At 36.7% G+C, this 13195-nt stretch overlaps 1 protein-coding gene across 1 annotated transcript in view; it reads left to right on the top strand.

Annotated features, from left to right (window-relative positions):
* The window catches only part of znf512b (zinc finger protein 512B), a 92170-nt gene that overhangs the window by 5660 nt on the left and 73315 nt on the right, over positions 1-13195 (top strand).

The following is a 13195-nucleotide window of genomic DNA, read 5'->3' as shown; positions in this document are numbered from 1 at the left end:
CAAGACATATGATAAAAGGTAAAAAAAAAAAGTACTGTTGATTAAAATGCTAAATGCTAAAATTTGGACAGTCAAAGCGGCATTACGTCATTAGAGCTGCGGTCCGTAAGTCTTGCCTCTTTGTCGCCATCTGTGTTTGAAACCTGCAATTGCAGTTATTTGTGGAATTATCATCTTTACGTGGGTTGTGCTTCGGCACGGCTCCTCAGCGCGGATGAATCTAATGTTTACTGTCAGTCACCGCACCAGTGTAGATATGGTACTTAAGAATCACAGATTCATCGTCTTGGAAATATGACCAAAATAAGAATTTTCACTGGAAAATATCATCTGAACAAGTAAGTATCATGTCTGCCTCTTTTGTTTACAATAAGCTTTACAATAAATCACGCTACCAATGATTAAATCTAACGATCGCTTAGCTCGGATCACGTCAAATCATGCAAATTATTAATATTGTTATACTTTGTTCTCAAATTGTTAATGTTTACAACATCAGCTTTCCTTGACTATGTGTATTTAGTGTGTATTAGCGTTACCTTTACTTGTAGTTTTTTCAATTTCTGTAGCCACTTCACAGTCTGAAGTCTTTTGCTTTTGACTACGGGTGAATCTCCAGTCATCACTGATGATTTGGACCTTTCTAGATTACAATCCGCCATCAAAATGATAAGTTTAATTATTCCAGCTGCTGTGAGAAAAGGCTATAAATGATCCGTTACCTGCAGCATCCTCACATGCCATATCAGGGCTCTACAGTGCGCCCATTTCACTACTGTGAAAAAATATTTAGGCACGCTGGTGCGAATGATCCAATCAATTATCATGAATAGATCTACAATTGTAATTAAAAACTCCCAAAATGCATCTAAACATCTAAATGTTTCGTACTGCAATCTTCAAAGATTGTTTACAAGGTGCAACCAGTGTGACGCAGCCATGCGCACTTACCAGACCGTCGCATGCTGCTGTTTCTTTGCAGCCAAATTAATTGTAAATACTACATTTGGATTATCATAATCAAGGTCGGAAATTAACGGGGGCTTAAATTCAAAAAATTATATTTAAAAACAATCATACAACATTATTTACCAGTGAGCTGCATTAAGCAGTTTATGTAAATGTCTAAATAATACCACTTCAGATGGAGCATCTGTGCCACTTCTGCAGTGCAAAGATGGATTTTTTGAGGATTTCTTTTGATTGGTAACAGTCTGATTGGGTCTTATTGTCCTAACTGAATTTATTGTTTTACATTTTTAAAAAAAAATTCTATTTTAATTTAAGAAATTGATTAAATATGATGCATACCTTTAATAAGATTAGAAAAATTGCTCTTATAATGGTACAAATGCCCCAGGAAATTAATTTAAAGGGGAAAATATCGCCCTGTAATGGGAAAGTTAGTGTCTGTTATTGAACAGAACGTGCTCCTAAATTTTTTACTGTGCTCCTAAATTCTTTTCATTAGGAGCACAAGTGCTCCTAAAGAAAAATGTTACCCTAGAGCCCTGCATATAGCCTACTAGCTGGGACTCCTTCTTTATGTAAACATATGTGACGTAATGACGGCTGCATGCTCGAATTTCCCTTGGAATAAGAGCACCACTCTTATTAGAAAACTTTATTACAAGCTTACCGTTGTGAATCGGGCTAAGGTAAGGAGATATGGTTATGTACTTGTTCAAAAATTGAATTTGGATCAATTTTAACAAAAAAGAAAGTTACAGACTGCAGCTTTAAAGTGCAGACTCGTAGGAAGAGCACAAGTGTTTTTATGTTAAAAATACATTCTCTTAACCCAGTTTATTGTTCATTGACTAGTATTAGTTTGCCATTCAAGAGTTTATCTCCCCCAGAGTTGTAAACATTGAGAGCAGTCTGTTCAGATCCATCAGTCTCTTTCCAGCTCAACCTATAGCATGAGTTTGGCGCGTGGCGACTGTAGGCGTTTAGCAGCTGGTGGACCATGACTGACGCGCTACATGGGAAAAGACATTCAGCTTTAGTTACAGAAGTGCAAGCCTTAAATTCACTGCATTTAGTCCAAAAATAGACCTTCAAATGAACGGGGCATTACAATGCTACACGCTACAATGGATGCTTCAATGCCATACACAGCATAGTGTTGTCACAATGCTGGAATTTCCAACTTCAATACGATACCTTGAAAAATATCGATATTAGATACCATTTCCGATACTATGGGGAAAACTGCCATATATACTGCAATACATATATTTTTTTATTTTTAGCCTATAATTTGGGTAATTTTGTTGCAATAGCATACACACAGCACAGAGAGGCTTTATTTGAAACTGAACTAAATTTACACAAAAAAAAGGAGACAAAAATAAAAAGTCAGTAATAAAATAAGAACAAATAAACAAACTGCAAACTATATCCCAAATAAATACACTAGAATAAAGAGACAAATGAAATAAACATGGCTTTTCAGGTGGGTCTAACAGTAGTATTCAGGTAAGAAATACTGCACAAATTAAATAAAGTAATCACATTTAAAATAACACTGGATGGTCTTTATTGTAAAAGTTAAATACAGATTAATGCAGTTACAATTACAGTCTTTTGTTCTTTTATTAACATGACAGACAGCAGCAGGTTTATTGCAGGCTGCTGTCACTTTAAGAGCGCATGCAAGGCGTTTACTATCTGTTTGCGTTCCAAAATTGACTGTTTTTACCTGAATACTCGCTAAGACATGCATTTTGTGTGTATTTTAAGCGTGATAAGCTAGGAAAAATAACTCAATTTGGTACTCACGAGCTGTTTGAGAGGCAGGTTTATGTGTGCGCCACTTATAAATCAGTGGTGCATGCGCTTTTGTGTGAGCACGAAACGTGGGAATTAGTAAAATTATGCGCAATACAAGCAGTATCCAACGAGTGAGTGAGTGAGATGAGACGTGTGTCAATTAGCTGTCGGCGATAACACAAAGCTGGTATTGGTGTATCGATATTGCAGAAAAGGAGTATTGGAACAGATATTTCAGTATCGATACGTATCGAAGTATCGATATTTTTGACAGCACTAATACAGCATCATCATGCGTCTGCTCAGAAAGACAAATTACCAGTTTATAACGTTAACTTTGATGTGTCCAGTGTAGACTATGGAAGCTTGTTTCCACCACTGATTAAAAAATAAAAAAGGTATAATTGCGACTTTTTATCTCACAATTCTGACTTTTTTTCTCGCAATTGGGAGTTTACATCTTGCAATTCTGACTTTTTCTCAGATAAAACTTGATATAAACTTGCAATTGCGAGTTATAAAGTCAGAATTGCAAGGTATAAAATCGCAATTGCATGTTATAACGTCAGAAATGTAAGAAATAAAGTCATAATTGCGTTTTATAATGTCAGAATTGCTAGATATAGTGACAATTGCAAGTTTATATCGCAATTGCGAGAAAAAGTCAGAATTGCAAAATGATATCTCGCAATTGTGAGTTTATAACGCGCAATTCTGATTTTTTTTCCTCGCAATTCTGATTTTATATCTTGCAATTCTGAGAAAAAAGTCAGAAGATTATTATACACAGAGTGAAAAATACATCGCAGAGCAAAGAGGATACTGACAACACGTCGACAGACAAGACAGAGCAGGTTACTTATGATATTAAACAAAGTCCCAGCTTTCAAATTGTGTAATTTTTTAAGAAATTCGAACAATAAAAAACGTTTTGTGGCTCTTTAATGTGTCGGGACAGATTGCTGTAGCGCCTCAGCTCAAGAGGCTCGTGAACCGATCATCTCTTCCTACTAGTTCATTTATAGCATCAAATAAACATGAATGAACATGAGAAGGAATGATGTTTCAAACGCGGAAAGACGTCAATAAACACCATTTTTCAAGTTCAAGTCCACCGAGGTTAATCTTCTAACTCCTGGCTGCTTTGTTGGACAAAATGGCGTTATGATTGGTTAGATCGCTTGTCAATCAAACTCCAGGTGAAGGGTAAATTCCACTAGGTGCCACTAGTGTCACAGAAACTACATACTTCACCTTTAAAGGTGCACTATGGAACTCTGGACTCTAATCGCCATCTCTGTTTGCAACAAAAAACTGACATTTCCCAACAAAATCCAATCCAACAGCTCAAATTATAAATAATTATTATAAGTTTACCATTGTGAATCTGGCTAAGACAAAAACACAGTTTTGAACACTGGTATTTTTAATGTACCCATTAATTGATTTTTGTACTGAAAAAGCCTTTCATAGTGCACCTTTGAGCAAAATTAAAGATATGATGATTCTCGTGGCTTGTAATGCGATGTAAGTACCATAACAAAGTATTCAAATACATGACAGGGGATGATATCATTATAGGCCAGACTTACAGTGCAACATTATTGGCTCTAACATTTTCTTAAGAGTTCATCTGGAGCTTCGTCTGCAATGTATAAATGGTGACTACTCATTTTAGCCCTAAGTGTTAAAACCCAGATCTAGAGCGAGAGATATTCTGACAATAAGCGGCTATCACTCACATCCAGACCACCAATCTGAGACACAATAAGGGAAATTGAGTATGTATTGCTGTTTAACAAGCCATTGTGTGAAAACAAGCGACGTTTTCAGCGTTCTGGTCCATTCACTCCACTAGCGCTGCTCATTTTCGTTTTACGGCAGTTAAGTGCTTTGAAAGAGAACAAAAGGAAGTTGCATTTTCATGTTTTTTTGTTGTCAGTATTAGGGCAGCATGGGCATTATTAGTAATTGAGGCTCTCTCTGGTAACCATAATTTGATAGGCTTTAATGATAATGGATTTTTTTCTAAATGGAGAGGCTTATGGTTCTACAATTACGTAATTCAGCTGTTCCATTTGTTTAGCATTTTGGTAAATGAAAAATGTGCCAGCCTTAGCACACAGTTTTAGTTAGTGAGCTAAATTTAAGCTAGAACTTGTGTAGCAACTGCTATGAACTTAAAAACCCATAATTCTTTGCTCAGACTGAAGCGAAAGCAGCCCGTCTTACTGGCAGAGGACTGGTGGAAAACAAACTTGATGCTGCTGACTCACAAACGAGCTAGGAGAATGATATTTGTGCCGGGCCATGCTGTTTGAATTTTACTGCGGATTGTGAAGAGCATTTTATTGCTTTCACAGCGTCAGGCCAGACAGTCTCTGTCGGAGAATATTTATCGCTGAGTTTGCAGCCTCTATATGCTGAGCGCCTCTCTTCGACACAGACTACATGTTCTAAAGCAGGTTCCTAATGCATTCATTTAACACTTACTGGAATGGATGTCGGCTTTTGTAGAGCAACAATCTGCCGTTTGTTTTTCCACCGACCACTGAGGCAGAACTGAACGCCTTCTATGCAATAGTAAGTGACACGGGCACCGGGAATTGATTAAGTGGGTTAGCGGGTTAATTGATCAATTGACACACATTATATTCTTCGCCTTTTGACAATCTTTTAAAGGAAACTATCAACATGAGTGTGTTTTTTTTTTTCTGTGCATTCTCTGTATTGAGACAACAACTGTTCATCAGAAGGATTTACATTATGGAAAATGGAGATTTTCTGTTTATTTACACATTCTTTTTGGCTTCCTATTTGTGGCCTGTGGTTGTGGCTACTGCTTTTAGCTTGTAAACAATATGTCTGGAAGGATTTCAGACATAAAACAATAGTGTTTGTTTCCTAGCTGCGGTTGTGATGTCACAATGCCGAATAGTAGGTCGAACCCGAAGCATTCAGGCCAGCCTTCCTGGGATGTTGTTCATTAATTGAACTCTGTGTGTGAAAGCATGTACGTGTTTGAGAGACAGTGCATGGCTTCTTCTGCCAAGGTTGCAAGACAGTTGTCTGGTCTTAGTCATTTAGATGTCGGCAGCTGAATTACACACTTGCAGCTGTTTAGTTTCTTATGTCTGGAACTTACTATATCTTACTTTAAAAGGGCCATATTCAACACGTTTGCAGCATGTTATCTTTCCCCTGAAGTCCACTTGTAATTACAGAAAAAACAGTATTAGTTTAAGCTTTATCAGTCTGGATTGAACAGTAATAAAAAGATAAAACTTTAAAATATTAAGTCAATTTACATGTGACACTGTTGGTTCCTGTTGAAATTGCAGCTGTGTAATGGTGTTGCTGGATGTGCTATATTTAGAGACCTACCAGATGGAGCTATTTATCTGTAAACCCAATATTTAATAACCGATAATCAATTGAGTGGGAAAGTCTCTTGTAAGGTTAGTCAAGATATGTACTTGGTCATTGATGAATAAGGGTTTTAAAAGTGTAAAAAAAACATAATGGAGATATAAATAATTTTGAAGTTTTATTAAGTGTTTACAATGAGATTTATGTGGTTTTTATAATAAATTAACACTGCTTTTGTCATTTTTTTACACAATTTGTCACCAAAAAAAGTCATTCAGTTTAACCAAAATTTCTGTGTTACCGAATGGCGATATTTTCAAACAATGCTAATAGGCTGATATCTAGCAAAAGGACAATCCAAAATGTTATGATTAGTATAAGTTTTTAAAATATTCCAACATTTTCCATGTTTTAAAGTGGTTGTACCGAATGACCTGATGTTTGGGGACATATGAGCATATGAGCAAGTGAAAACATTAATTTTTCAAATAGTTAAAAGAGAGTTAATTACTTTGCTTCACGACTATGTGGTCCTTTGCAGGTGTCACATCCTGTCACATGATATTGACTGCATGATTGATCCAAAATTTTTTTAGATTTAAAGAAATAACGGAATGGTCTGACTTTAGTTTTGTGAAATTATGCTACATTAAACATATCTGACAACAGTCCAGTTCCGATCGATGGCCGGTCGACTAGCGCATCTCTAGTTGGAGCCAAAGCATCATAAAAGTATTGCAAAAATACCTCATACAACTCAACATCCCAAGTGCTCTGGAGGAAGAGAATGAAATTTATATTCACTGAAAATCTTGACATCTGCACTACAGTTTAGGAGAGAAGCAGCAGTGTCTGATTAGCGAATTTTTGGAGCTTAGTTTTTGTAAATGGTTTGGGTTGACTGGGGAGGGGTTTTGACTTATTTCGTAAGACTTTCTTCTTTAATTTCAAAAGAGGCAAAAAATCCTTCTTTCCATGATATACAGTGCCTGTAAAAAAAAAGTCTACACACCCTTGTTAAAATTACAGGATTTGAGATCATGTAAAACCAGGGACGGATTAATGCACGTGCCCAGGGCACAAGACCAGAGGGGGGCTCAGACAAGTTGCGGGTGGGCCTTGACGGCACCCCAACCCCCAAGCTGAATGAGAAATCGGAGCGCCATACCGAAAACACCCCACCTACCACCAACCACCCCACCCTGACAAAACGAGAAATCGGAGGGCTGCAACCACCAGCCACATTCCCACCCAAACCCCTGTTGAACGAGAAATCAGAACGCCCAGGGGCCTTCAGACATGGCCGTGCACAGGACACAACCATGTCAAAATCTGTCCCATCATCTGTTTAGTTGTGTTACTTGATCTTTGTTGGTTTGAAAATAGTATTAAAGGTGGAAAAAGACATGGTTTATCTTGGATTAATTTTTCACATCTCAAAAACCTGCAATTTTAACACTTTTTATAGTCACTGCAGTCCCTTCTACGCTACTTGATCAACATTCTCAGTGTGTTTAGCGGTTTCTTTTTGTGGGAAAACTGAAATGATTTGTCTTTTTCACCATATACTGTAGGAGTTCTTGAGAACACAGGTGGGCATAAAAACATTTTGGCTAATTTCAGCCATTTTGTTTAGTATACAGTGTGAATTGCAGCAAACTGTCAGTTAAAGCCCACAGATCCCACAGGGGAATTTGCCGTCTTCTTTTCATTATATACTTGGCTCTTGCTAGAAGGCTCCCATAATACTAGAAAACATATTTTCTGAATTATATCCCCCATTAGATAGAAGATGGATAATAAAACACCCAGTGGCAACTGGAAATAAAAATGAAGTAAAATAAAAAATATTTTAATGTAAAATAAAAATGAACTGGTTAAATTCAAGTCAAAAAAAAATAATTGATTATATAATTAATGTAGAAAGTATTAAATATAACTGACCCCAACCTACATTGCAATGAAAGCGCAAGTGAATTTTAAGATTCAGAACTTAGAGCTTCTTAAAGGATTAGTTTCTCCCATTGTAGCATCTGAGCTTTATAATGGCAGTGAACGGGACCAACGAGTATAAAGCTCAAGAAAGTGCATCCATCCAAAGCAAAACGTACTTCACACGGCTCCGGGGGGTTAATTAAGGCCTTCTGTAGTGAAGCGATGTATTTGTGTATGAAAAAAAAATCAGATTGAACAAGTTATAAAGTAAAATATCTAGCTTCGCCAGACTGCTTTCTGTATTCACCTTAGGAAGAAAGCGTAACTGACATCACATCTGTTAAGCTTTTTCCGTAAGTTGAATACGGAGGCGGTCTGGCTTTAGATTAGATTTAGAAACAAGAGTGTTGAACTTCCTTCTCCTGTATCCTATTCTTTTTTAATACAGATTTGTAGCACAGCTGAAAGGTTTGTTTGAGCTGCGCCCTCTTGTGTACAGGTGTAAATATGCATTTCTTTCAGCCTGGGGCTTATTCAGTTCACTTTTGGTGTGAAAGGGCCTTAACATTTGCCAAAAACTTTTTTTGTTGTTATTAAAAAACAAACAAGCAAGCCCAGCCCAGGTGAGAAAAAGTAACACAAAAGTAATGTAACACATTACTCATAAAAAGTAACTAAGTAGCATAATTAGTTACTTTTTTAGGGAGTAACGCAATATTGTAATGCATTACTTTTAAAAGTAACTTTCCCCAACACTAATTGTTACGATATAAAAAGTTACTAGACAAGCTTATTTTCTTGCTTAGTTTTTTTTTAGTATATAAAATATGCCTGAAAATATTTTTTTACAGTGTGTTTACTTTTTGTAGTGTGCTTGAACTGTACTGCCCATTAATAAAATCCCTGTCGTAGTTTTCCTCCCTTTCCCCTTCTCTATCTCTGAAACTATTTATCTTTGTCTCTCTCTCCTAGCATTAGGAAAGCTTCCCTGTGGAAAGCAGAATGATCGCAGTGCTTGCCGAGGCATTGGAAAGCCTTTGGCAACAGCTGTGTGTGTGCAGTTGGCCAGTGCAGCTGAAATAGGCAGTAGGAACAAATAAGGTCATTCTTACTGACTGCTGTAATTGTAGTGAACGCAGAGCAGACACGCTTTTTGACTGTGTGTCTTAAGACCTTTTTGTGCGAGTGTAACATATGCCTCTGTATAATTGGCCTCTTTCCTGTCAGAGAGGCTGGAAAAACTATTACATACAGCAAATGAGAGAATAGCTTCATTTTTTGGCTTGAGGTTAACTCTTACAGTTAAATATCAGAGCATTTAAAGCATATCAGTCTGAAAGACTTTACGTAAAGCCTTTATGTACAAACCCGATTCCAAAAAAGTTGGCACACTGTACAAATTGTGAATAAAAACAGAATGCAATGATGTGAAATTTTAAAATTTCAAGATTTTATTCAGAATACAACATAGATGACAAATCAAATGTTTAAACTGAGAAAATGTATCATTTTAAGGGAAAAATAAGTTCATTTTAAATTTCATGGCATCAACACATCTCAAAAAAGTTGGGACAAGGCCATGTTTACCACTGTGTGGCATCCCCTCTTCTTTTTATAACTGAGGAGTCTTTTTTAGACTGAGGAGACAAGTTGCTCAAGTTTAGGAATAGGAATGTTGTCCCATTCTTGTCTAATACAGGCTTCTAGTTGCTCAACTGTCTTAGGTCTTCTTTGTCGCATCTTCCTCTTTATGAATGCGCCAAATGTTTTCTATGGGTGAAAGATCTGGACTGCAATCTGGCCTTTTCAGTACCTGGATCCTTCTTCTACGCAGCCATGATGTTGTAATTGATGCAGTATGTGGTCTGGCATTGTCATGTTGGAAAATGCAAGGTCTTCCCTGAAAGAGACGACGTCTGGATGGGAGCATATGTTGTTCTAGAACTTGGATATACCTTTCAGCATTGATGGTGCCTTTCCAGATGTGTAAGCTGCCCATGCCACACGCACTCATGCAACCCCATACCATCAGAGATGCAGGCTTCTGAACTGAGCGCTGATAACAACTTGGGTTGTCCTTGTCCTCTTTAGTCCGGATGACATGGCGTCCCAGTTTTCCAAAAAGAACTTCAAATTTTGATTCGTCTGACCACAGAACAGTTTTCCACTTTGCCACAGTCCATTTTAAATGAGCCTTGGCCCAGAGAAAACGGCTGTGCTTCTGGATCATGTTTAGATATGGCTTCTTTTTTGACCTATAGAGTTTTAGCCGTCAATGGCGAATGGCACGGTCGATTGTGTTCACCGTTTTCTGGAAGTATTCCTGAGCAAATGCTGTGATTTCCATTACAGTAGCATTCCTGTATGTGATGCAGTGCCATCTAAGGGCCCGAAGGTCACAGGCATCCAGTATGGTTTTCCGGCCTTGACCCTTACGCACAGAGATTGTTCCAGATTCTCTGAATCTTTGGATGATATCATGCACTGTAGATGATGATAACTTCAAACTCTTTGCAATTTTTCTCTGAGAAACTGATATTGCTCCACTATTTTTCACCGCAGCATTGGGGGAATTGGTGATCCTCTGCCCATCTTGACTTCTGAGAGACACTGCCACTCTGAGAGGCTCTTTTTATACCCAATCATGTTGCCAATTGACCTAATAAGTTGCAAATTGGTCCTCCAGCTGTTCCTTATATGTACATTTAACTTTTCCGGCTCTTATTGCTACCTGTCCCAACTTTTTTGGAATGTATAGCTCTCATGAAATCCAAAATGAGCCAATATTTGGCATGACATTTCACAATGTCTCACTTTCAACATTTGATATGTTATCTATATTCTATTGTGAATAAAATATAAGTTTATGAGATTTGTAAATTATTGCATTCCTTTTTTATTCACAATTTGTACAGTGTCCCAACTTTTTTGGAATCAGGTTTGTATATTGCATTATAAAAGTATTTTTAGTGAATTAATTATGCCTTGTAGTGCACCTTATAATGCACTGTATGGTCTTATGAATAATTGTAACCATGGTTATAATACATTATAATACTACTTATCTATTAATTGAACACTTTTAGAAAGTATAATGCATTCAAAAACATGACAAACAACCAATTTCAGATGTAAAAAGGAATCTGCAAATATTATAATGCATTTTAACTTTGGTTACAATTATTTAGGAAAATATATAATGCATTATAATGTACATTATGAATACCTTTATAATGCATTATGCATAAAGGTTTTAAGTAAAGTGTTACCGAAAGTTCTTTGGTTATTATATAAAGTTATTATAACACTATAATAACTATATAATACTTAATCAATCATTAGCCATCATTCAAATAGTTACAAATGTCTTGCAACTTTGATTTGGATATTTCCTTTTCACAGTGGTTTCAAAAATTGTCATTGCAATTGACTAAAAGATACACAAGCACTCTTTTCAAGCATTAAATTTTGCAGAAAGAAGTTAAATATTCAGTAAACTGTTTTCTATTTGAAACTATTTTAAAATGTAATTTATTCCAGTGATCAAAGCTTAATTTTCAGCATCATTACTCCAGTCTTCAGTGTCACATGATCCTTCAGAAATCATCCTAATATGATGATTTGCTGCTCAAGAAACCAGGATACACATTTTCTGGATTCTTTGATTAATAGAAAGTTTAAAAGAACAGCATTTATTTGAAATAGAAATCTTTTGTAATATTATAAATGTCTTCACTGTCTTTTTTAATCAATTTAATGCATCCTTGCTGAATAAAAGTATAAATTTCTTTAAAAATATATTACTGACCCCACCCAAACTTTTGAACAGGATTGTATACACTCTCCGGCTGCTTTATTAGATACACCTTGTTAGTACCAGGTCGGACCACCTGCTTTAATTCTCCATGGCTTCAACAAGGTGCTGGAAACATTGTTCAAAAAATTTGGTCCATATTGACACGATTGCATCACACAGTTGCTGCAGATTTGTTGGCTGCACATCCATGATGTGAATCTCCCGTTCCACCACATCCCAAATCTGTTCTATTGGATTAAGATCTGGTGACTGTGGAGGTCATTTGAGTTTAGTGAACTCATTGACATGTTCAAGAATCCAGTTTGAGATGATTTGAGCTTTGTGACATGGTGCGTTACCCTACTGGAAGTATCCATCAGAAGATCAACACTGTGGTCATAAAGAGATGGAGATGGTCAGCAACAATCCTCAGGCAGACTGTGGTGTTTAAACAATGCTCAATTGATACTAAGAGGCCCAAAATGTGGCAAGAAAATATCCCTCACACCATTACATCCCTAGAAGCCTGATACAAGACAGGATGGATCCATGCTTTAATGTTGTTTATAACAAATTCTGACCCGACCATCCGAATGTTGCAGCAGAAATCGAGTCTCATCAGACCAGGGAATGTTTTTCCAGTCTACTATTGTCCAGTTTTGGTGTCCCATGTGAATTGTAGCCTCAGTTTGCTGTTCTAAGCTGACAGGAGTTGCACCGGTGTGTCTTCATCCATCTGCTTTAAGGTTGGATGTGTTGTGTGTTCAGAGATGCTCTTCTGCAGAGCTCGGTTGTAACGAGTGCTTATTTGAGTTACTGTTGCCTTTCTATCAGCTGATCCAGATTGGCCATTCTCCTCTGGCATCAACCATGCATTTTATACGTTAAAGGGATAGTTCACCCAAAAATGAAACTTTTTTCGTCATTTACTCACCCTCATTTTGTTCCAAACCTGTATGAGTTTCTTTCTTCTGTTAAACACAAAAGAAAAGAATTTTTAAAGAATGCTGGTAATCAAACAGTTGATGATAGTCATTGACTTACATAGTATTTTTGATTCATACTATGGAAATCAATGGCTACTGTCAGCTGTTTGATTACCAGCATTCTTTAAAAATTCTTTTCTTTTGTGTTTAACAGAAGAAAGAAACTCATACAGGTTTGGAACAACTTAAGGCTGAGTAAATTATTCATTTTTGGGTGAACTAATTCTTTACCGAGCAGTAGCTGGTGAGTGTATATAAAAATATATAAAATGAAAAGTTATTTGGACACTTTCTGGTTGACGAATGTCATTGGATAGTTTTTTACATGTACGTA

This window comes from Megalobrama amblycephala, linkage group LG24 (assembly GCF_018812025.1).
Source record: "Megalobrama amblycephala isolate DHTTF-2021 linkage group LG24, ASM1881202v1, whole genome shotgun sequence".
Classification (NCBI taxonomy): domain Eukaryota; kingdom Metazoa; phylum Chordata; class Actinopteri; order Cypriniformes; family Xenocyprididae; genus Megalobrama; species Megalobrama amblycephala.
This window is presented reverse-complemented; position numbering and strand designations above follow the sequence as displayed.